The 26,091-nt window shown below is 40.4% G+C and overlaps 1 protein-coding gene and 1 pseudogene across 3 annotated transcripts in view; one reads left to right on the forward strand and one right to left on the reverse strand.

Moving 5' to 3' along the window:
* RHOA (ras homolog family member A) overlaps nt 1-26,091 on the reverse strand; it is a 62,728-nt gene that overhangs the window by 22,318 nt on the left and 14,319 nt on the right. The gene's annotated exons all lie outside the window — the stretch shown is intronic.
* LOC122488706 lies at nt 10,033-11,368 on the forward strand (annotated as a pseudogene).

Below are 26,091 nucleotides of genomic sequence, written 5' to 3' on the forward strand. Positions count from 1 at the left end.
AACAGACAAACAGGATGGGACTGGCTTTGCTGCTTAGAAACACAGTGCTGGGAATGAATGGCAAGATGACACCTTTGTGGAAACCACCATCTTCCTTCCGCAAGAGGAAACGGGCTGTTGGGACATAAACTTTCTCCCCTGAACAGCAGTGAGGACAGAAGGTAAGAATGTTTTTTGTGTGTGTGATGTGCAAATCCTGGCCAACATGGTCAAAAGTACTTGGAGCAATACTCCTTTTCAGGGTGACTCTTCGGCTGGGACTGCTAATGAAGCACTTTCCAAAGCATATACCTCACTGGCCCTATCAGAGGCCCGGGATTTTGGAGGACAACCACAAGATAAACTTCACTGCCATATCTCATAGCGCTAATCGCATGCTGGTTGTGGCTCTCAACTACATTTCTGCCTATTACCTAACATACAACTTCAGAAAAAGAGCAAAACACTATACTAACCATTCTTCTGGACTTCTTTTTAATAATACAAATGGTGTCAGAAGTTTCAAAATCTGCTATACTGCAACAAATCCTAACAAACTGTGTGGACCTTCATGAGTGACCATGATACCTTACACTGGTATATCACAATGCCCTTCTCATACATTTGGCAGGAACTTATTTGATCCTGAACTTCCAAAGGCAGATATAATCGTCATTCATTCCCATTTTATCAATGGGGAAAGAAGCTTAAGAGTTATTTGAATTTACTGAATGTAAGGCCAGTATGTTATTAAGACACATTAATTTTCAAACTGAAAAACCATTCTGGCCTAAGGTCTACAGTTCCCCATGTACTTTTAGAGAGGCTGCTGAAATGTAATCTGTGCAACAGGGACAGACAACAAAGGATTTACTTCTTGCCAAAGAGGCCTACAAGTCAATCATACTCAAACTCTATTAGCCTATATTTCTGCCAGCAAACAGATAAACTAGGACACGTCTACAAACGTAAGCAAATGTGTCGTGGAAGGACACCTAACTGGTTACACGGTGGAGGGTGTGGGGGGTGGATGGGAATAGACACATGTGAAAAGAAGCTATTCTATTAAAGTGTGTGTATACACACACAAAATCTTTCTTAAAAATAGCTTTACTGAAATATAATTCATATACCATACAATTTACACATTTAAAGTATACAATTCTGGGGATCAAATGTACAGCATAGTGATTACAGTTAATACTGTATTACACACTTGAAAGTTGCTAAGGAGTAAATCTTAAATGATCTCACCACAAAAAAATTATGGTGATTATATGAAATGATGCAGGTATCAGCTAATGAATAAAAAAAAAAAACACTTTGTACACCTTCAATGTACACAATGTTTTATGTCAATTATACCTTAATAAAGCTGGAGAAAACTATACAATTCAATGGGTTTTGGTATGTTACGTTACTAATGTTTAGAAGTTGTGATAATATATAACAAAATTTGCCATTTTAACTATTTTTTTCATGTTTTACTTATTCATTTTTGACACAGAGAGTGAGTCAGAGAGAGAAAAAGAGAAAGAGAGAAAGAGACAGAAAGGAAGAATCCCAAGCATGCTCTGTGCTGTCAGTGCAAAGCCCAACATGGGGCTAGGTCTCACAAACGCGATCATGACCTCAGCCAAATGAGTGAGATGCTTAACCGACTGAGCCACCCAAGGACATTGTAACTAATTTTTTTTACTTTTTTTTTTTTTCTTTTTGGAGACACGGGGTGGGGGGGAGGGGGGGGGAGGGAGGGAGAGGGAGAGGGAGAGGGAGAGGGAGAGGGAGAGAGAGAGAGAGAGAGAGAGAGAGAGAGAGAGAATCTGAAACAGGCTCCAGGCTCTGAGCTGTCAGCACAAAGCCCGACATGGGGCTCGAACCCAAGAACCATGGGATCATGACCTGAGCTGAAGTCAGAAGCTTAACTGACTGAGCCACCCAGGCACCCCCCATTTTAACTATTTTTAAGTATACAACTGTAATACTGTGATTTATATATATTTGGTCTTAGTCTCTGTTCCTGGCATATAGCTCCTGAAACTCTTGTAATTTCCTAAATTACATGAACAATGGGAGGATTTTTTGTTATATTTGGTCTTTTGTCTTCAAATAGCTCCAGTTCCTCCATCCAGCTCTGGGATGATCAAAGTGAAAGGAGTGTCTCACGATTCATAACAAACTCTATTCAACCACACCTGAGCTTATGTCAGTGAAGTGACTTTGGAAAATCCCCTAAAGATGGGGGGCTGGTTGCCAGGAAAACCAACCTTGTGATTAGGGAGTTGCAACTTTGAGTGCCTGCCCCCCAACCTAGGGTAGAGAAGAGGGGCTGGATATTGAAGCAATCACCAAAAGCCAATGATTTAATCAATTGTGCCTACTTAAAGCCTCCAAAAAACCAAAGGGCAGGATTCAGAGAGCTTCCAGGTTGGTGGAGATGTGCAGGGATTGAGAGAGTGGCACATCTTGGGTGGGCAGGCAAGCAAGCTCTATGCACCCCTTTTCACATATCTTGCCCTATGCATCTGGCTGTTCTTGGGTTATATCCTTTTACAATAAACTGGTAATCTAACAAAATATTTTCCTGAGTTCTGTGAGCTGTTCTGGAAAATTGGCTTCCAGGAAGAGATCACGGTAACATGGAATTTATATTCAGTCAGTGAGAAATACAGGTAACAACCTGGACTTGCTACTGAGGTCTGAAGTGGGGAGCTGTGGGGCAGTCTTGTGGGACTGAATGTTTAACCTGTGGGATCTGATGCTAACTCCAGGTAGATAGTGTCAGAACTGAACTGAACTGTAAGACATCAGTCAGTGTTGCAGAAATGTTTGGTGGGGGACCCTCCTCCATATTTGGTGACCAGAAGTATGAGAAATGGAAGATGTTATAGTGGCGTACTGAGAGTAAAGATACAAACAGGAGATGTTTTTTCCTTTACAACAATTCACTAGCAATAATTACATTTACAATGTTGTGCAATCATTGCCACTATCTATTTTCGAAGCTTTTTCATCACCTCAAAGAGAAACATCACCATTAAGCAATAACTCCCCATTCTTCTCTCCCCTTAGCCCTTGATAAACTACTCTAATCTACTGTCTCTATAAATTTGCCTGTTCTACATATCTCATATAAATGAAATTACACAATATTTGTCATTTGTTCTTACTTCACACAGCATAACGTTTAATGTTCATCGATGCTGTAGCATGTATCAAATTTCATTCCTTTTTATGGCTGCACTAATTTTCCATTGTGTGGATATATCACATTTTATTTGTCCAGTCACCTGCTGATGGATACTTGACATTACTTTCACCTTTTAGCTACTGTAATAATGCTGCAATGAACACTGGTATACAAGTATCTGCTCAAGTCTCTGCTTTCAACTCCTTCGAACAAATATACACCTAGGAGTGGAACTGTTAGGCATTCTATGTTTAGCTTTTTTAAGAACTGCCAAAATGTTTCCTACAATAGCTGTACTATTTTACATTCCCATTGGCAATGTACAAAGATTCCAATTACTCCACATCCTTGTCAACACTTGTTATTTTCTTTTTTGTTTTTTAATTATTGCCATTTAAGTGGGTGTGAAGTGGTATCTCATATGGGTTTTTTTTTTTTTTAATGTTTTATTTGGTTTTTGAGAGAGAGCGAGAGAGTGAGAGAGAGAGAGAGAGAACAAGCAGGGGAGGGGCAGAGAGAGAGAGAAAGATACACACAGAATCCGAAGCAGGCTCCAGGCTCTGAGCTGTCAGCACAGAGCCCAACGTGGGGCATGAACTCACGAATGGCTGAGAGATCGTGACCTGAGCTGAAGTCGGATGCTTAACTGACAGAGCCACCTAGGCGCCCCTTGTATTTCATATGGTTTTGATCTGCATTTCCCTAATGACTAATAATGTTGAGCATCTTTTCATATGCTTATTGGCCATTTGTAAATCTTCTTTGGGAAAACATCTATTCAAATCCATTGCCCATTTTTGAACTGGATTGTTTCCACTATTTTGTTTGTTTCCACTTTCTTGACGGTGTCCTTTGAGACACATAAGTTTTTAATTTTGATACAGTCCAGTATCTAATTTTTTCCTTGACTGCTGATACTACAACCTTGGATTGCGAATAACTTGTTCTGCGAATGTTCCACAAGATAAGCAAACATTTCTAATAAATTTTAACTTGATAAGTGAGTGGTGTCTTGCAATATGGGTGGTTTGTGATGCCAAATGTCACGTGATCACAACTGAGCCAATGGTTCTTGAAATTCGCTGTAAAAAAAAATTTTTTTTTTTAATGTTTATTTATTTTTGAGAGAGACAGAGACAGAATGCGAGTGGATTAGGGGCAGAGAGAGAGGGAGACACAGAAGCAGAAGCAGGCTCCAGGCTCTGAGCTGTCAGCACAGAGCCCGATGCGGGGCTCGAACTCACAAACCGTGAGATCATGACCAGAGCTGAAGTCGGACGCTCAACCGACTGAGCCACCCAGGCGCCCCTTGAAATTCGCTTTGATATACGAGTGCTTTGGATTACAAAGCATGTTTCCGGAATGTATTATGCTCACAAACCAAAGTTTTACTGTAATTTGTGTCATATCTAGGAAATCACTGCCAAATCCAAGGTCATGAAAAACCTAATGCTTTTTTCTTTAAAAAAATTTTGTTTAATGTTTATTTTTGACAGAGACAGAGACAGAGACAGAGAGAGAGAGAGAGACAGAGCATGAGTGGGGGAGGGGCAGAGAGAGAGGGAGACACAGAATCTGAAACAGGCTCCAGGGTCTGAGCAGTCAGCACAGAGCCCGACGCAGGGCTCGAACTCATGGACAGTGAGATCAGGATCTGAGCTGAAGCTGGACGCCCAACTGACTGAGCCACCCAGGCACCCCCTAATGCTTTTTTCTAAGCGTTGTATAGTTTTAATTCTTATGTCTTGATTACTGTTGATTTGTAATAAGTTTTGAAACCAGAAGGTGTGAGTCCTCCAACTGTTCTGTTTTCTAGATTGTTTTGGCTATTCTGGGTCCCCTGGATTTCCAAATGAATTTTAGGAGCAGCTTATTGATTTTTGCAAAGAAGGCAGCTGAGGTTTTTAATAAGGACTGCACTGAATCTATAGATCAATTTGAGAATTATTACCACCTTTACAGTATTAAGTCTTCAAATCCACGAAGACAAGATGTCTTTCCATTTATTTAGGTCATCTTTTGTTTTTTGCAGTCCTCTCCTTCCCAGCTTCCTTCTTCTCCTTACATATGCCTAAACCCATATATATTTAAAGGTGGAGAAGCCTGGTCTCTCACCACTTTGTAGGAAATAATAGGGAAATGCCAGAAATAGTAAACACTTAAAAATGCTATTACAAACTTTTTTACTTTTTATTTACACATTTAATCATCGTAACTGCCCTATGAGATAGAGCCTAGTATTCTCATTTCATAGATAAGGAAACTGAAATACAGAAAGATTAACTTGCTCAACTTAACTGGATTACTAGCCAGTAAGGGGGAGAAATGGACACTGAACAAATAAGCAATCTGTTCCAGAGTCCCTATTTCTAAACACTCCACTTTCTTGCCCTCCTTCCTCACCCTCAAATGTCAAGAAGCAATCCTATAGCTCGTAGTGTCCTTTTCTCCTTTGCCTACCCAAGTAAACGTTAGTGACATTGTTAAAAATTAAGTCAATATGTAACTTAGGGGTTGCCTGGGTGGCTCAGTTGGTTTAGCGTCTGACTTCGGCTCAGGTCAGGATCTCGTGGTTTGTGGGTTTGAGCCCCAGGTTGGGCTCTGTGCTGACAGCTCAGAGCCTGGAGCCTGCTTCAGATTCTGTGTCTCCCTCTCTCTGCCCCTCCCTGACTCATGTTCTCTCTCTCAAAAATAAACATTAAAAAAAATTTTTTTTTAAATGTAACTTAGGAGGATTGATTACTCTTCAATTATTTCTCATTGAGTTTTTGATTTTTTGATCCAAAGTTCTATGGTTTTGGGGCACTTTGCTGGCTCACTAGACAGAGCATGCAAGTCTTGATACTGGGGTTATGAGTTCAAGTCTTATGTTGGGGGTAGAGATTACTTTTTTTTTTTTTTTTTTTTTTAAGTCTTGTGGTTCTAAACCTATGTTACATTTATTTCATGTTTCCTAGCCTTTTATGATTTTTTTGCACCCATTCTTTTTAGAATGTCATTTACATAAAAAAAGGAAGAAAAGAATTGCCAAACATCAAGTATGTTTGAATTGCTATGAAGTTAGCAACTCTTGGTTCTAGTGTGTCTTAAGTCTGCTTACTCTCACTGGGGGACAGATGGATGTCAAAGCAAGGGTTGTGGCTTACGTAGCTACAGGAAACTCCGCTACAGTAAGACTGATAAGTGGTAGCCAGCCCTTTTCACACTTGTTTTTACAAGTCTGATGATTTCCTGTGGTAACTACAGCCTATTTGCACTCCTGCCTGCCTTGCTCATCTAGTTGCAGTGTGGAAGTGGTCTGTCCATCAGACATTTTTTAGCAGTTAAGAGTGGCTGCTTCCTGCACTTGGGGCAGGTAAACCACAATCACACATTAGCATTCAATTGTCTCCATTTCACATAGCAGTCTGGTAATTTCTTCATGTTTCTGTGACCATGATGTAGATGCATATATGTCTAAATAGCTTCCTGAAGGCTTTCTGGAGTGCTCATTTAGCCTAGAATTTAGTATACAACATTCTAGCCTTCCTAGTTTAACTGAATTGGAAATTAGTAATAACTGCTCACTGGACAAAAAGTAAATACTGTAAGACACTAATGACTGACCTAATGCCCTATATTTTTAATCCTAAAATCATTATTTTTCAATTAACAAAATAACTTGTTAAGGCAAGTATCTAGCCATAACACTTCAACTAGCTGCTATTTCCTTAAGAATCCTGGGTTTCTAGTTAGTGGTTCTGAAAGTGGTCCTCAGACTAGTGCTATCAACCTCACCTGACAACCTGAAAAAAATGCAAATTCTCAGCTCTGACTACAAACCTACTGAATCAGAACTTCTAAGAGTGAGTCCATTAATCTGGGTTTAAACAAGCCCTCCAGGTAATTCTGACTCATGCTCAACTTTAAGAACCTCTGAGTTAGTGTATGTGTAGCTTTACTGTATGGGTAAAATGAAGTACCTACCCGCCACGTACCCAGAACTAAATTTTACTGAGTCTTATAATTTCTCTGAAATCTTTTTATCTGCTTCTTAGTGATTGTCAGAGCTACTCTTTTGGCTTCTATTATAAAATCTCAATCTACATTTTAGAATGTTTCATAGGAATCATTTCTCCAATCAGATTGAATTTTAGTCCAAAGTAATCCTTTTTCAAAAAAGCAGCTTTCTAAAATGGCCAATAAACACAGGAAAAGGTATTCAAAGGTGAATGAAAAGATATCCGATGTTCATGAATTTAAGGACTTGACTTTAAGAGAGAGTGAGCATGAGCAAGGGAGAGGGAAAGAGAGAGACACTGGGATCATGACCTGAGCCTAAACCAAGAGTTGGACGTTCATCTGACTGAGCCACCAGTCACCCCAAGGACTTGATACTTTTAATATAACAGTACTGTACAAAATGATCTACAGAAGGGCACCTGGCTGGCTGGGTCAGTGGGGCATAAGACTCTTGATCTCAGGGTCATGAGTTTGAGCCCCACACTGGATGCAGAGATTACTTAAAAATTTTAAAAACACACAGGGACCCCTGGGTGGCTCAGTTAGGTGTCTGACTCTTGATTTCGGCTCAGGTCATGATCTCATGGTACATGGGATTAAGCCGCGGTGCCGGGCTCTGCAAGGACAGCACAGAGCCTGCTTAGAAATCTCTCCCTGCCCCACCCCTGCTCGCGTGCAAGCTTGTACACCTCTCTCTCTCTCTCAAAATAAATATTTAAAATAAAAATAATAATAATGGCACAAAAACAGACACTCAGACCAATTAAACAGAATAGAGAACCCAGAAATGGGCCCACAAATGTATGGGCAACTAATCTTTGACAAAGCAGGAAAGACTATCCAATGGAATAAAGACAGTCTCGTCAGCAAGCGGTGCTGGGAAAACTGGACGGAGACATGCAGAAAAATGAACCTGGAACACTTTCTTACACCACACACAAAAATAAACTCAAAATGGATGAAAGACCTAAATGTAAGACAGGAAGCCATCAAAATCCTCGAGGAGAAAGCAGGCAAAAACCTCTCTGACCCTGGCTGCAGCAACTTCTTACTCAACACGTCTCCAGAGGCAAGGGAAACAAAAGCAAAAATGCACTACTGGGACCAAAATAAAAAGCTTCTGCACACCAAAGGAAACAATCAGCAAAACTAAAAGGCAACCGACAGAATGAGAGAAGATATTTGCAAATGACACACCAGATAAAGGGTTAGTATCCAAAATCTATAAAGAACTTATCAAACTCAACACCCAAAAAACAAATAATCCAGTGAAGAAATGGGCAAAAGACATGAATAGACACTTCTCCAAAGAAGACATCCAGATGGCCAACCGACACATGAAAAAATGCTCCACATCACTCATCATCGGGGAAATACAAATCAAAACCACAATGAGATACCACCTCACACCTGTCAGAATGGCTAACATTAACAACTCAGGCAACAACAGATGTTGGCAAGGATGCGGAAAGAGAGGATCTCTTTTGCATTGCTAGTGGGAATGCAAACTGGTGCAGCTACTCTGGAAAACAGTATGGAGGTTCCTCAAAAAATTAAAACTAGAACTACCCTACGACCCAGCAATTGCACTACTCAGTATTTATCCAAGGGGTACAAGTGTGCTGTTTCGAAAGGACACATGCACCCCCATGTTTATAGTAGCACTATTGACAAGAGCCAAAGTATGGAAAAAGCCTAAATGTCCAGTGGATGAAGAATATGTGGTGTGTATGTATACACATACATATATACATATATATACATATATACATATATATACATACATACACAAAATGGAGTATTACTTGGCAATCAAAAAGAAATGAAATCTTGCTATGTGCAACTACATGGATGGAACTGGAGGGTATTCTGCTAAGTGGAATTAGAGAAAGACAAATATGACTTCACTCCTATGAGGACTTTAAGATACAAAATAGATGAACATAAGGGAAGCAAAAATAATATAAAAACAGGGAGGGGGACAAAACATAAGAGATTCTTAAATATGGAGAACAAACAGAGGGTTACTGGAGGGGTTGTGGGACAGGGGGACAGGCTAACGGGTAAGGAGCATTAAGGAATCTACTCCTGAAATCACTGTTGTACTATATACTAACTTGGATGTAAATTTAAAAAATAAATTAAATTTTAAAAAGAAAATAATAAACAAATGGGATAAGATAAAGACACCAGAAATAAACCTTCACAAATATGGCCAATTGATTTTTGAGATGGTACCAAAATATTCTATGAAAAAGGACAGTCTTTTCACTAAACAGTGCTGGGGGAAACCATATATTCATTCACATGTAGAAGAATTTAGACTCAGGACACCTAGGTAGCTCAGCTGGTTAAGCATCCAACTCTTGGCTTCGGCTCAGGTCATGATCTCATAGTTCATGGTTTTGAGCATCTTGTTGAGATCTGTGCTGACAGCGCAGAGCCTGCTTGCGATTCTGTCTCCACCTCAAAATAAAATAAACTTAAAAAAAAATTTTTTTTCAACGTTCATTTATTTTTGGGACAGAGAGAGACAGAGCATGAACGGGGGAGGGGCAGAGAGAGAGGGACACACAGAATCGGAAACAGGCTCCAGGCTCTGAGCCATCAGCCCAGAGCCTGACTCGGGGCTCGAACTCCCGGACCGCGAGATCGTGACCTGGCTGAAGTCGGACGCTTAACCGACTGCGCCACCCAAGCGCCCCAAAATAAAATAAACTTTAGACAGGCCCATGTGAGCAGATTCCAGCACATGCAACTGCCTGGAGAGAGGGAGCCAGTGTCCTATGTCAGAGCTGCTGGTGGGGAGGAGCAGCCGCTGCCACCCAGGACTGGGCTATTAGGGAGGAGGAGACAAGAAAATGGCAGACGACCCCAGTGTGCTGACAGGAATGTGGAGATCTGGAAAATCAAGAAGCTCACCAAGAGCTTCGAGGCAGCCCGCGGCAATGACACAAGCATGGTATCATTGATCATTTCTCCCAAAAATCAGATTTCCCAAGTGGCAAAAGTGTTAGCAGATGAGTCTGGAACTGCATCTAACATTAAGTCATGAGTAAACCGCCTTTCAGTCCTGGGAGCCATTAATTACATCCATACAACAAAAACTCAAACTTTATAACAAAGTACCTCTAAATGGCCTCGTTGTTTACTGTGGTACCATTGTAACACAAGAAGGAAAGGAAAAGAAAGTCAACATTGACTTTGAACTTTTCAAGCCAATTAATACATTGTTGTACTTGTGTGACAACAAATTCCATACAGAGGCTCTTACAGCACTACCTTGGGATGACAGCAAGTTTGGCTTCATTGTAATAGACGGTAGTGGTACACTTTTTGGCACACTCCAAGGAAACACAAGAGAAGTCCTACACAAATTCACTGTGGATCTCCCAAAGAAACATGATACAGGAGATCAGTCAGCCTTGCGTTTTGTTCATTTAAGAATGGAAAAGTGACATAACTATGTTCGGAAAGTAGCTAAGACTGCTGTACAGCTGTTTATTTCTGGAGACAAAGTGAATGTGGCTGGTCTTCTTTTAGCCGGATCAGCTGACTTTAAAAGTGAACTAAGTCAATCTGATAGGTTTGATCAGAGGTTGCAATCAAGTTTTAAAATTAGTTGATATATCCTATGGTGGTGAAAATGGATTCAACCAAGCTACTGAGTTATCTACTGAAGTCCTCTCCAACGTGTGATTCATTCTTCAAGAGAAGAAAATAGGATGATACTTCGATGAATCAGTCAGGACACAGGGAAGTACTGTTTTGGAATTGAAGATACACTAAAGGCTTTAGAAATGGGAGCTGTAGAGATTCTAATAGCCTATGAAAATCTGGATATAATGAGATATGTTCTTTATTGCCAAGCCACAGAAGAGGAGAAAATTCTCTATCTAACTCCAGAACAAGAGAAGGATAAATCTCATTTCACAAAGAGACAGGACAAGAACACAAGCTGACTGAAAGCATGCTCCTGCTGGAATGGTTTGCTAACAACTATAAAAAATTTGGAGCTATGTTGGAAATTGTCACACATAAGTCACAAGAAGGATCCCACTTTGTGAAAGGATTTGGTGGAACTGGAGGTATTCTGTGGTACCGAGTAGATTTCCAAGGAATGGAATACCAAGGAAGAGATGATGAATTTTTTGACCTTGATGACTACTAGGTAGTCGACATGGGTCTGGCAAAACATGCCTCACCCTCTAGCATCCAACCCAAGAAGCATACCCGTGGTGGAATCCAAACAGATCCCTGCCTTACAATTGGAACACTTCCAGAACTTAATCCACGGGCACTGGATACTGAAAAGAAAACCGAAACAAAACCAGACCCAACCCTACACTTTGGTTTGTCATGGTGTCAGCGCAGCAGCCTACAACTAAGTTCCTAAAATGCCACTTTGGACTAATTTAAGAAAGTATCCCAGTTTTTACTTTTACTCAATAGTGACATTGGTTGCTCTTGTACTTTATGGAAAAAAAATGGTTTTTTTAACCTTCATACATAGTATCAAAAATACTTAACTGCTGTATACCTTCAAAATTTAATAGAAATGAGATCATACTGGTTTGTTTCTTATCTTGATTGCAGAAAAACTGCTGCAATTTGCAGTGACCCATTTACATGGCATTCTCAGCTTAGACTGCATGAGAAGAAATACATGCGGTGAAATGTTGGAACCAAAAAATAAATAAAATAAAAACTTTTAAAAAATCTTAAAAAAAACTGTAACTGTCTACAAAACTGGCTTCATTAAGCAATTAAGCAATATAACAAATAAGAACTTCACTGAGAGGTAAGTAAGAAAGATGTTGGGATAGAGAAATCAGCTCAGGGATCAAAGATCAAAAACTTAAGTCAGGGGCACCTGGGTGGTTCTGTAGGTTAAGTATCTGATTCTTGATTTCGGATCAGGTCATGATCTTAGGTTCATGGGTTCAAACCCTGTGCTGACAGTGTGGAGCCGGCTTGGGAGCCTGTGTCCCCCCTCCCCCGCTTGCATGCCTGTGTGCTCGCTTGCGTGCTCTCTCTCTCTCAAAGTAAATAAAATAAATAAACTTAAAAAAAAAAAAAAAAAAAGGAAATTTAAGCCTGGATCACAAAGCCATCCTGGATCACAAAGATACCTCCTGGCTATTAAGGACTGCACTGCATTAGCAATGTTTTCCAACAAAGTTCTCTGAAACTGAAAGTCACCTCCAAGTCTCCAGGTAAAGAGTCCAATTCACTGTATTCCATTATCATCTGCATCACAATATAATTTTATACAAAGTAAAGGCATATTTGGTCCTAGACACATCTTCCTTCTGCCTAGGAATCCTCCCCACCTCTTGTCTATCTAGTAAATATTCACCTTCCAAAATAACAAAAATCATATTTTTAAAGTTTTTTTTTAAGTAATCTCTACACCCAATGGGGGCTCAAACTCATGACCCTAAGATCAAGAGTGGCACGATCTTCCAATTGAGCCAGCCAGGCACCCCAAAAGTCACTTCTTTCCTGATCTCTGCCATTTCCTTTTCCCTCCCTACACAATCTCCTTCATAAATATCTTCACATTTATTTACCACTCTTATTTAACGGAGATTCTCTTTACTAAATTGAAAGCTAATTTAGGGCATGGGTAGTATTATTCATCTTTATACCACCAATGCCAGGGGCACATGGATGGATCAGTCTGTTGAGTGTCCAACTTTGGGTCAGGTCATGATCTCATGGTTTGCGGGTTTGAGCCCCGAGTTGGGCTTGGCACTGACAGCACCTGCTTCAGATTCTCTGTCTCCCTCTGTCCCTCCCTCCCTTCCCTGCTCATATGCCGGCTCTCTCTCAAAAATAAATTAACATTAAAAAAAAGAAAAGTGTACCACCAATGATGGACATCATTAGGCTACCTATGTGTGTTTCCTGAATGGAAAAAAAAAAACAACAACAACAAAAACAACGCACAAAAAACACTATGTAATCTACCAGTGGCTGCTATATTCAATTTCAATTCACCTTTCAAAGGAAGCATGTGTGTAGCTCTACTCAATACCATGAAGAAAGACTTCCCTCATATCTGAATCATACATAAGCAAGGAGGAAGCCAAAAACTTCTACAAGTTATAAACTGGAATATAAAAATAGTGGGAAAAGTATATAGGGGGAGAAGAATTATTGTTTGAAGCACTTTGAACGGAAGAGAGAGAATGTTAAGTCTGCATTCTCGGGCACCTGGGTGGCTCAGTCAGTTAAGCGTCCAACTTCAGCTCAGGTCATGATCTCACAGTCTGTGAGTTCAAGCCCCACGTCGGGCTCTGTGCTGACAGCTCAGAGCCTGGAGCCTGCTTCGGATTCTGTGTCTCCCTCTCTCTCTGCCCCTCCCCTGCTCATGCTCTGTCTCAAAAATAAATAAAAACATTAAAAAAAAAAAAAAGTCTGCACTCTCTTCCAAAGACGGTACTATCATAGTTTTACTGCCCAACACAGTAGCCACTAGTCACGTGTCTATTTCTTAATTAATATTTTAATTAATTGAAATTTAAAAATTCACTTCCTTCGTCCCAATGACACATTTCAAATGCTCAACAGCCACACAGGACTATTGTGTGGACAAGACAGACACAGAACATATCCATTATCACAAAAGGTGTAATTCTAAACAATTCTGCCATGGCTGTTTGGCAGACGCAGGATTCTTATTCAATGTTCTCCTCATTTTCTTGCATGCTACAAAGATCTTCCAAAGAAAATATACCCATAATTTCATGCTATAGGTTTCCTAGAAAATATTTACAGCAAACATCAGGTCATTTAAAGATAAATTCTGGCAGGCACTCCCACTCATCCCTCATGCCTCCTCCAAGTCAGTCCACTCTTCCACCCACTACTTCAGTAGGATGACAATCACCTCCTTCCTTGACAGGTCCAGCCTTGTCTAAATTCTTCTCTCTATACATCTGATCAGCCTAACACAAACCTAGAGTTTTTAATGGGCCATTCCCAGTTGCTAGAGAGCAGCCTTATCTGAAAGAAAGTCTTAGAAAAAACAATACAATGTAATTAAGTGCTGTAACACAAGTTCTTCCTCTCCTGTACCAACAAAGAGAAAGTAAGCAATTCTGCTAGAGGCTTCAGAAAAGGTAACATCTGACCTAGACCTTGAAGAATGAGGACAAGGAACCTGAGAGGAGTTGGGAGTGGTAATGGCTTAGGAATACTTCCTAATGTGAGGAATAGCCTGAGCAAATGACCTCAATGACCCTAAATATAAAAATTCAGAGGGGCATCTGGGTGGCTCAGTTGATTAAGTGTCCAACTCTTGATTTTAGTTCAGGTCATGATCTTATGGTTTGTGGGTGCAAGTTCCACACAGGGCTCCATCGGGCTCTGCGCTGTCAGCAAGGGATTTTCCCTCTCCCTCTCTGCTCCTCCCCTGCTTGCGCACTCTCTCAAAATAAATACACAAATGTTAAAAAAAAAAAAAAAATTCAGAGAGGAGGGACACCTGCCTGGCTGGCTCAATCTGTAGAGTGTGCACCCATGTTGGGTGTAGAGATTACTTAAAATAAATAAATAAATAAAATCTTAAAGAAAAAAAAAGGAATTCAGAGAGGAGACTGTTGGAAAATGAAGCTAGAAAGATGAATGGTTACACTGGAGGATCTGGAATGTCAATACACAGCAACCTGTATTCTATTCTGTAAGCGAGGGAAAGCCACTGGAAAACACAATCAGATCTGTGATTTACAAAGACAGCTTTGGCAGCAGCATTTGAAATAGCTAGAAGGTGGACTGGGCAGGGATGAGAAGACCATGATGAGAGTATGAGAGTGCCCTGGAGGAGAGAGAAGCCTAATGAAAAGGTGAGGTGGAAGGAGCACAATCTAATAGGCTTTTCCTAACACTACACACATTTCTGTCCTACCCTCACCCCCCTGAACCAGTTGAAAAAGATTAGTGCCCAGGTAAATTGTTACTGCAGGTAAAAACAGCATAGCCCTCAAGTGTATAGAATGGGGAGAGGCAGTGATCAATCCACAGAGACTGCCAGTAACATGGAAAAGGTAGGCACAAAAAACCCAGAGATATTTATATTTGAAGAGAGCAGTCAGAAAGCCATGATGACAACCAGCACCAAGAGAAAGGAAGAGGGTACTTCAAGGAATGGCTTCGTATTATATGGCTAGCAAAAAGGGCATGGGCACAGCAATCAAAACCCTTTCAGGTGGCCACAGGGGAAGAGTAGTAGACTGTGGTAGACTGAGAAGATGAGGGCATGGAGGTCGGTGATATAAAATGTTCTTTCAAAAAGTTAGGAAATACATGTTACAACATGGATGAACCTTGAAAACTTTATGTTCAGTAAAAGAAGCCAGTCACAAAGGACCAAATATATGGTTCCAGTTATATGAAATGTCCAGAACAGACAAATCTACAGAGACAGATTAATGGTTGCCTAAGGCTGGGGGTTGTGATGGGAGACTGGGGAATGACAGTTGAAGAGTATAGGAGTTTCTTTTTGAGGTGATGAAAATACTCTAAAATTGATTATACAACTCTGTGAATATACTAAAACCCACTATTTGTACACTTTAAATGGGCGAATTGTATGGTATATAAATTGTAACTTATAAAACTGTTACCAGGAAAAGTCGCCCCCCCCCCCCCCCCAATTAAGAGAAAAAAAGGTCTGGAATGTGTGGTAGACTACCCATTGTCTGTCTGCCTCATTATCGTTCCCTTTCCTGGTCATACAGCTGCCAATAATAAAGACTACATTTCCTGGACTCTGTTGCACCTAGGTGAAGTCATTAAGGTCTGGCCAGTGGACTATATGCAGAATTGATGCAGGATAGAGGAGACTCGCTAGAGCAATGTTTTGAGATTAAGGGGAGTATATCTAGTACAGAAGTGGAAGGCGTGACCATGGATATGAAATATTGACTCCTACAGGACTGCTCCACTGTTAACAGAGGAGGAAGCAGACCACAACAGCCAAACCACAGGCAAATGAATAGAGGTGGTGGCAGACCCTTGTATTTGCTTCCATGTTCTCAATTAAGAAGCAAGATCATTAGTTGACAGTAAGGCTAGGGAAGGAAAAAAGAAAGCGTGAGCTAAAGAGGTGGTGCTGTCTAAAAATAGGAGAAGAAATGGGCTAAGGAATCGCAGTGGAACTGCTAGGCAGTACTACAGGCCACCTTTCAAGTTAGGGGTCATGAATTCAAAGCAAGACCAGTAAGCATGTTTTCTTCCTTCTCCAGCTACATTCAGTTATAGGTGTAGAGTGAGTGAAAAGATGGACTGAAAACAGGGCTGAGGTTTTCAGCCCTGAGCCTGGGTGGCTCAGTTGGCTAAGTGTCCAGCTCTTGGTTCTGGCTCAGGTCATGATCTCATGGTTCATGGGTTCAAGCCCTGCATCAGGCTCTGCCCTGACAGTGCAGAGCCTGCTTGGGATTCTCTCTCTCTGCCCTTCCCCAACTCGTGAGCATGTGCTTGGTGTGCTCTCTCTCTCAAAATAAATAAAACTTTAATTTTTAAAACACATTTTATTTTTGGGGCACCTGGGTGGCTCAGTCGGTTAAGCATCCAACTTCGGCTCAGGTCATGATCTCATGGTTCGTGGGTTCGAGCCCCGCATCGGGCTCTGTGCTGACAGCTCAGAGCCTGGAGCCTGTTTCGGATTCTGTGTCTCCATCTCTCTCTGTCCCTCCCCCACTTGCACTCTGTCTCTGTCACAAAAATAAATAAACATTAAAAAAAAAAAAACACATTTTATTTTTTTGAGAGACAGAGCACAAGAAGGGGAGGGGCAGAGAGAGAAGGAGACACAATCCAAGGCAGGCTGCAGCCTCTGAGCTGTCAGAACGGAGCTCAATGCATGGCTTGAACCCAGGAACCAGGAGATCATGACCTGAGCCCAAGTCAGACACTCAACTGACTGAGCCACCCAGGCGACCCAAAATTAATAAAACTTTAAAATAAATAAATAAAAATAAACAGGGCTGAGGTTTTGCCAGATAAGATGAAATGGGACAGGAGAAAAAGGGTTGAGAATATATACAAGGGAGTGATTACAGTAATGAACTGTGAACTCTAAGTTGAGTAAGGAGAAAAGTGGTAACTGAAGATGAGGAGCAATAAAAGGGAAGTAAGATCAATGGACTGTAAGCCCCAGTGAGGCTGAAGAATTTCAGTGTCTGAGTATTAGATGGATTAAGTCATAAAACTAGCATGTTACCATTGTTGTAGGGAGCAATTTCTTTGTAGGATCACTGGCAACATCTATCAGAATTCAAACTGCATATATCCATTGAACCAGCAATTCCACTTACAAAACTTTATTCTACAAATATATTCACACATAAATACAATCATTTGTGTTCAAGAATGCTCATTTCAGCAATACTCATAATACCAAAAGACTAAAAACAATCTAGATGTTCCTTCTCCACAGAAGAAGATATTGGTTAAATATCTTAATCATACAATGGCATATTATGCAACCATTAAAAATAAAAAGGATTTGGGGCACCTGGGTAGCTCAGTTGGTTAAGCATCAGACTTCAGCTTAGGTCATGATCTCACAATTTGTGAGTTTGAGTCCCGCTTTGGATGAGCTTGGGCCCTCCTTCAGGTGAGCTCGAACCCCACTTCGGATAAACATGAGCCCCCACATCAGGTGAACCCTGCTTTTTTCTCCTTCCCTGCCTCTCGTGGGATTCTCTCTCCCTTTCTCTCTGTTCCTTGCTCACTTGCGACCTCTCTCTGTCTTGCTAAATACAGATAGACAGATAGATAGATAAAAATAAAAAATATATATATAAAAATAAAGGCTAGACTCTTTAAAAATAAAAAAATATGTTAACAAGTGATCTCCAAGATAGATTATTAAATGAGAAGAGTTAAGGTGCTGAATATGTATACTGTCATAACACTGTGTAATGATGGGATGTATAGACATACAGAACAGGGCCTGGCAGAAATGCAAAATTAATATTCACTGAAGAACAATGGACACTAGTGTAATCACAGACTCTCTCAACAAAGGCTGCCTCTAGGAACCATATATCATTTTGTATTGAATCTACCAAATGTATTATGTTTTTTATTTTGTTTCAAAGTAGTCTCCACACCCAAAGTGGAACCTAATACAGCGCTTGAACTCACAATCCTGAGCAGAGATCAAGAATTGGATACTGGGGTGCCTGGGTGGCTCAGTCGGTTGAGCGTCGACTTTGGCTCAGGTCACGATCTCACGATTCATGGGTTCGAGCCCCATCTTGGGCTTTGTGCTGACAGCTCAGAGCCTGGAGCCTGCTTAGGATTCTATGTCTTCCTCTCTCTCTGCCCCTCCCCTGTTCTTTCTCTCTCTCTCTCTCAAAAATAAACAAACATTAAAAAAAAAAAAAAGTCAGATATTTAACCAACTGAGCCACCCAGGCACTCCTGTATTTTTTTTAAAAGACTACAGCATTGACACATAGATCTTTCTAAGTCAGTACACGATGTAAAAAAAGAAAGAAAAAAAGAAAAACCAAAGCAGTAGTACAACATACACAAAGATCCATCCTGGAATCTGACGTCCTAAAGGCTTATAAAAGTATACTGTCCCCTCTCCCCCTTACAACTTCCCTAGGCTAGCCAAGACTGACTCACTACTCTCTCTTCCCTACAAAGAAGTAAAATAAGAGTATCTGTGACCAAGCACAGTTTAACACTGCCAACAACTGATTCCCACCACTCCTAACACTTCTCTTTATCTCCTTTTAGGCCAAGAGTTACAACTTCCCCCAGAGGGGCCTCCCTGACTACTCAAACACATATTCTTCTTCATCTATTAACTCCTTTAGTGTTTGGTCTACTAGGTGCTGCTTCCCAAATTACGTAAGCCTACATCACTTGGTATTCTGCTTGCACTGGTAGTGAGAAGGCTCTGTACCCTGGTACTAGTGTTCAGAACAGCTATGAATCTTTGGGCAAGTTACTTAAGCCCTCTGTGTCTCTACTTCCTCATCTGTACCAATGGGAAAAATAATGGTTCCTATCCTCACAGAATAGTGGTAATTATTAAATGAGTAACAGAGGAAAGGGCTTAGAACAAACAATACCTAGCATGTAGCAGCTGTTTAACTATTGGATACTATTACCTGTAAATTTCAATAAAAAAGATTGTATCTTCAATTCTATATTCCCCATAATACCCAACAGGGTCAAATATGGCAATGAAGGGAAGTGTTTGCTGATTGAATCAAAGAAAAGAAACCTAGCCTTTCTAAGTTAATAGATAAAAATGCACTGGTATAGGGGCACCTGGCTGTCTCAGTCAAAAGAAAGAGCCCGCTACTCTTGATCTCAGGGTCATGAGTTTGAGCCCTGTGCTGGGTGTAGAAATTATTATAAATAAATAAACTTTAAAAAAATGCATGGGTGTAAGAAAGAGTTAATTTTTTAACTTTTTGAAGGGAAACTTTCAAAAGCTCAAGTTACTAAGATTAGACATTGCCTTCAAATTTACTTCCTCTTAAGCACTTCCCTTCTTTTCTAAGTTGGCCTTAAGTCTCATTCTTAAGAAGAAATTGCTTCTTTTCCAACAAGACTTACAAGCAGCAAACTACTATATATAAAATTCCCTAGTCCATACATTTATGTATGAAATATCATAAAGGGGGGGGGGGGAAGACTAAACATCTATATCTTATCATCTTCTATATGGCAAAAAAGCCTTGAAGTAAGCAATCCTGGGAGTCTTTTTTTAAGTTTATTATTATTATTTTTAGTAATTTCTACACCCAAGAAAGCTTAGGTGCTTGGGAAATCTTGGGGCTTGAACTCTCAACCCCGAGATCAAGAGTCATATGCACTACTAACTGAGCCAGCCAAGCACGCCATTCTTGGAATATTTTAAAGCAGCAACTTCAACTGCTGAAGAGACTCATTACGGGAGATTAAAAAATAATCTATTCACAGCTAAAACACTGAAGATTGCAAACTATTTTTTCCATAAATTAGAGCAAATTCAAGGATACCTGAATACAGTGGTGTTTTTTCAAAACTGAAGCTTTTCCCAATCTAGCAAATAACTGTTTTTTAAAGCCAAGTGTTTTTAAGGCCTATAAGGATTCCTTTCTTGTATTCTAGTAAGTGTTTCCCGAACAGTAGATAAAGGGCCTAGAAATTGTGCACTACCATTACCATATCTTACCTTATGAATAATCTTGACTGTTCACTATAGTTGGAGGAAGATATGATCATATACACTCCAATCCCTATTCCATCCACACATGCTAGAAGGGGCCACCTGATACATGTTCTCAAAGATTTCCAGGTGATTCTTACCCACTTCCCCTCCCACCTAAAACACTACCAACAACCTTACCTGACCAACATTACACTAGGGTTTCAAAATCTGAATCCCATCCTGCGTATGTCTAACAAGAAAACAGCATCTACCATACGGACTACTCAGTAAAATCAGAAATGTTCAGTCCCATGTAGATTAACCAAAGTAAAAGTTTTGGGTTTTTTTGTTTGTTTGTTTGTTTGTTTTGTTTTGAGAGACTGTGTGTGGGGGAGAGAGAGAGAGGGAAAGGAGAATCAATCCCACACAGGCTCTGCACTGTTGGCACAGAGCCTGATGTGGGGCTCGATCCCACAAACCGTGAGATCATGACCTGAGCTGAAATCAAGAGTCAGACGCTTAACTGACTGAACCACTCAGGTGCCCCAAGATTTTTATCTTTTTTCTTTTTTTAAGTTAATTTGTTTATTTTGGGAGAGAGCAAGAGAGAATAGTGGGGGAGGGGCAGAGAGAGAGGGAGAGAGAATCCCAAGCAGGCTCCACACTGTCAGCACAGAGCCCAACACAGGGCTCGATCTCATGAACCATGAGATCATAACCTGAGCTGAAATTAAGAATCAGATGCTTAACTGAGTGAGCCGCCCAGACACCCTCAAAGTAAAAGATTCTACTAGAAATTAATTTCAGTTATAGGCAGCAATAGTTACTGAGTTATAGGTAGTTGACAGTAATGGTAAAGGAGCTATGCTACTTAAGAGTTCATCAATGCTCGGGGCGCCTGGGTGGTGCAGTCGGTTAAGCGTCCGACTTCAGCCAGGTCACAATCTCGCGGTCCATGAGTTCGAGCCCCGCATCAGGCTCTGGGCTGATGGCTCAGAGCCTGGAGCCTGTTTCCAATTCTGCGTCTCCCTCTCTCTCTGCCCCTCCCCCGTTCATGCTCTGTCTCTCTCTGTCCCAAAAATAAATAAAAAACATTGAAAAAAAATTAAAAAAAAAATAAAAATAAAGAGTTCATCAATGCTCTATCGCTTACTAGCTTTGTGCTCCATTACAAGCAGTTTCCTTACATGTCAAGTGGCGAATGAAATCTTCTAAACATGGTTGGTATGAAGATTAAATAAGACCAAAAGAGCTTACTTACTGAAAATAGGTCAGTGTTCAATAAAGGTTTCTCATTACTATTTAGGTCTCATTTTGGACAAATGGTAACTCCCTCCAAATTCCAACTGTCCAGAACTTGAGGACCAGTTTGTAATATGGCCTGACCTGGAAAGAATGTTGTTCCTCCTAAAACGAAAATTTTACCAGTCTAGCAAATATAGCTGACCCTTGAACAACACCGGTTTGAACTGCACTGGTCTACTTAATATGTGGATTTGCAGTAGACTACTAAACATATTTTCTCTTATGATTCTTTTTATTGTTCTTTTTAAGTAGGCTCCATGCTCAATGTGGGCCTTGAACTCATGACCCTAAGATCAAGAGTCACATACTTCTCTGACTGAGCCAGCTAGGTGCCCCTCTTATGATTTTTAGTACTGTATCTTTTTTTTTCTTTATTTATTTTGAGAGAGACAGAGACAGCGCAAGTAGGGGAGGGGCAGAGAGAGAGAGAAAGAGAGAGAGAGAGAATGCCAAGTAGGCTCCACACTGTCAGCATGGAGCCCGATGCAAGGCTTGAACTCACGAACTGTGAGGTCATGACCTCAGCTGAAATCAAGAGTCAGACACTTAACTGACTGAGCCACCCAGGTGTCCCTCTAGCTTACTTTAAGAATACAGTATACAGGGGCACCTGAATGGCTCAGTCGCCTAAGTGTTTGACTCTTGATTTCGACTCAGATCATGATCTCACAGTTCCTGAGTTCAAGCCTTATATTGGGGTCTGTACTGACAGTGTGGAGCCTGCTTCAGATTCTCTCTCTCTCTCTCTCTCTGCCCCATCCCTGTTCACTCATGTGCACAGGTGCTCTTTCTCTTAAAAATAAATAAAACTCCCCCCCCCCAAAATACAGTATATAACACATTTAACATACAAAACACATGTTAATCGACTTTATGTCATCAGTAAGGCTTCCAGTCAACAGTAGGCTGTTAGTTACATATTTGGAGAGTCCAGTTATACTCAAAATTTCGGCTGCACAGGGGTCAGTGCCCCACCCCCCATACTGTTCAAGAGTCAGCTGTAATTAGTTTTTCAAAGTATGTATCACATCCATACCTGACCCCACCCTCTTCTTTCCTGTTGAAAAAAATAATAAATTACTACTTATCTCTCACTGCCTGAAATTATAGGCCCACAATACTTCATCCAAAAGCCTTGGGACTAGATATTTCTAAAGTCAGAATTTTTCAGATTTCAGAAAGATGGTATGGTACAAATGCCAAATACTCTGTAATATACCCAATGGGTTAATAGTTCTTCAGTAAAATAAATGAACATATAAGGAGGATAAAAACTAAACAACCTCTCATCAGTTCAGTTCAGGTTTTACCATCAAATGGGTATGTGATCTTCAGAACTTTCCAAAAGAAAGTTATGACCATCCCTAACCCAATGCCAATTTGCTTTAAAATATACACACGCCATCACATTCTTCTGAATACTTTTTAAGCACTTTTTCTAATGCCCTCAGGTCTGATTTTTCCCATGACTGGTAACTATGCTATTATCTCAGAGAAGTGGACTGAGCCATTCCTGCTATTTCTCTTGGGAAATTAAAACAAAATAGCCTTTAAATTAGGTAAGTTGGGTGCAGGGGGTGGTGTGCATTTAAGCTAAACTTCAGGGCTGACAGTAATTTGAATTCTACAACCTAAATTAGCTGAATGATTTCAATAACTTGTTCAGGGACTATACATTTTACAATACTTATTTTCTTAGACTCACAGTAAATCTGCCTCTGTGCACAATTTTTAGCAGATAAGGAGCTACCAAAGGTGCTTCAGATGGTGCTATTTGGTTATAATGCATGTATTATCTAGACATTTATTAACCAAACATTCACTATAAGCAGGCACAAAACAGTTCTCCAGCTGAGAAACAGTTGTAGAAATAATTCAACTGAATAATTATGCTGCTTCTGCTGGATCAAGATCTTTACAATATTTTGGAAAGATAATGAATAAATTCCTATGCAGAAAAAATAATCATAGCTTTAAAATGATAGCATACTTCAAATAATTATAATTTTACCTCATGATTCTACAAAGGGACTAATTACACAAAAGAAATAGTGATGATTACAGTAAGCTTTCCTCAACCACTGAAGAAATAAAAGCATTTAATACAGCATAACTTCAGACATGGCTTAATTTTTTTAACTTTTTACTGTATTCATTACTTTAAACACATTACTTTAAAAACAGATTAGAAGCTGAGTTCAGGGGTACCTAGGAGGCAGAGTCAGTTGAGCGTCTGACTTTGGCTGGGGTCATGATCTCGCAGTTTTATGAGTTCCAGCCCCACAACGGGCTTGCAGCTGTCAGCGCAGAGCCAGCTTCAAATCCTTTGTTCCCCTTTCTCTGCTCCTCCCCCACTCTTGCTCTCTCAAAAATAAAATAAAATTTTAAAAGTTGAGGGGCGCCTGGGTGGCTCAGCTGGTTAGGCACTGACTTCAGCTCAGTTTATGATCTCACGGTTCATGAGTTCGAGCCTTGCGTCGGGCTCCGTGCTGCCAGCTCAGAGCCTGGAGCCTGCTTCGGATTATGTCTCCCTCTCTCTCTGCCCCTCCCCCACTCACTCTCTGTCTCTCTCCATCTCTCAAAAGTAAATGAACATTTAAAAAAAGTTTTTAAGGCTGAGTTCATGAAACTTACCTTTTTGACATCCATATGCCTCAATTATATAATCTAGTTTGAAATTTTACATCCTGTAGTACCCCCTTCTCCACAAAGGATATGTTCCAAGACCCCCAGTGGATGCCTGAAACCACAGATGGTACCAAACCCTACATACACTACGTCTTTCCTGTACATACATACCTATGATAAAATTTAATTTACAAATTGCACACAGCAAGAGACTAAACAATAACGAAATATAACAATTATAATATGCTACAATGAGTTATGTGAATGTAGTCTCTCCCCTCAAAATACCTTATTGCATTGTACTTACGCTTCTTGTAATGATGTGAGATGATAAAATGCCTATGTGATGAGATGAAATGAGGTGAATGATGTAAGCACTGTGATGTAGCATGAGGCTGCTACTGACTTTCTGACATATGTCAAAAGGGAGGATCATTACTTTCGGACCATGGTTGACCAGGACAGAAAACCAGGATAAGAACCAGTGTGTGTTTTATTTCTCTCTCCACATAAGTTGTTATGAATCAGTATTGTACAGATGACTATTATAAAAGCAAAAGTTGTCTAGTCTTTTAGAAACTAAAAAATTTTTTTAAGAAATTTTAAAAATCATAAAAATCCTGTGAATTTTACTCAGAAGAATGATGATCCTAATGAACATTAAAAAGTTCCTCCCAATCCAGGTTTTGTCAATGTTTCTGCAGCACGGTGTAGTGTCAATGCAAGCTGTGCAAAAAATATTTTGGATGAAATCTAGGTACAAAATGTCATATTATAGATAAAATATATAAATCCCAGGACAGTATCTTATGAAATTATAAAACCCAAAGCATACAACCACCCTCAGCCACAACAATATAATATCCTATAACTCAGGCTATTAACCCAGGGTATCTTCCTTCTTTCCTTTGCCCTTAATGCACCCCACCTACCCTTCCCCACTTAGATAATTCATACTTCAGGCTAAGTCAGTCTCTCAGGGTGTTCCCTGAGCTCCCAATTTAGATCAGGCCTTTTGGATACTCCCACAGCACCAAACCTCTCTCTGCCTCACTCATCACACCCCTCCAAAGTTTGTTCCTCCCAAACTCCATTAGTATAAGAATCATATCTGTCTTATTAACCACTGTCAGACAAGCATAGGTGCAAGCACATAATAGTTAAGTGTTCAAATAATAAACCTGAAAAAAATAAATTTCCAGGAGCAAAGAAGCTTTATACAACCAATTTGGCGAACACAGATATTAAAAAGAAAACAGTTACAACAACCTCGGCTGTGTACACTAGTGGTGAGGCTACCTCCTAGGGTAAGAGTCTAGTAGTTCAAGAATTCACCCTCGGGGCGCCTGGGTGGCTCAGTGGGTTAAGCGTCCGACTTCGGCTCAGTTCATGATCTCACGGTCCCTGAGTTGGAGCCCCGCGTCAGGCTCTGTGCTGACAGCTCAGAGCCTGGAGCCTGTTTCAGATTCTGTGTCTCCCTCTCTCTGACCCTCCCCCGTTAATGCTCTGTCTACCTCTGTCTCAAAAATAAATAAATGTTAAAAAAAAAAATTAAAAAAAAAAAAAAAGAATTCACCCTCACAGAATTGTAGAAACCTCTCATACAATCAGAAACTTAAACTGGGGCGCCTGGATGGCTCAGTTGGTTGAGCATCCGACTTCAGCTCAAGTCATGATCTTGTGATCCGTGGGTTTGAGCCTCACATTGGGCTCTGTGCTGATAGCTCAGAGCCTGGAGCCTGCTTTGGATTCTCTCTCTCTGCCCCTTCCCCACTCACACTCGTCTGTCTCTCAAAAATCAACATAAGAAAAAAAGAAA

Source organism: Prionailurus bengalensis, chromosome A2 (assembly GCF_016509475.1).
Source record: "Prionailurus bengalensis isolate Pbe53 chromosome A2, Fcat_Pben_1.1_paternal_pri, whole genome shotgun sequence".
NCBI lineage: Eukaryota > Metazoa > Chordata > Mammalia > Carnivora > Felidae > Prionailurus > Prionailurus bengalensis.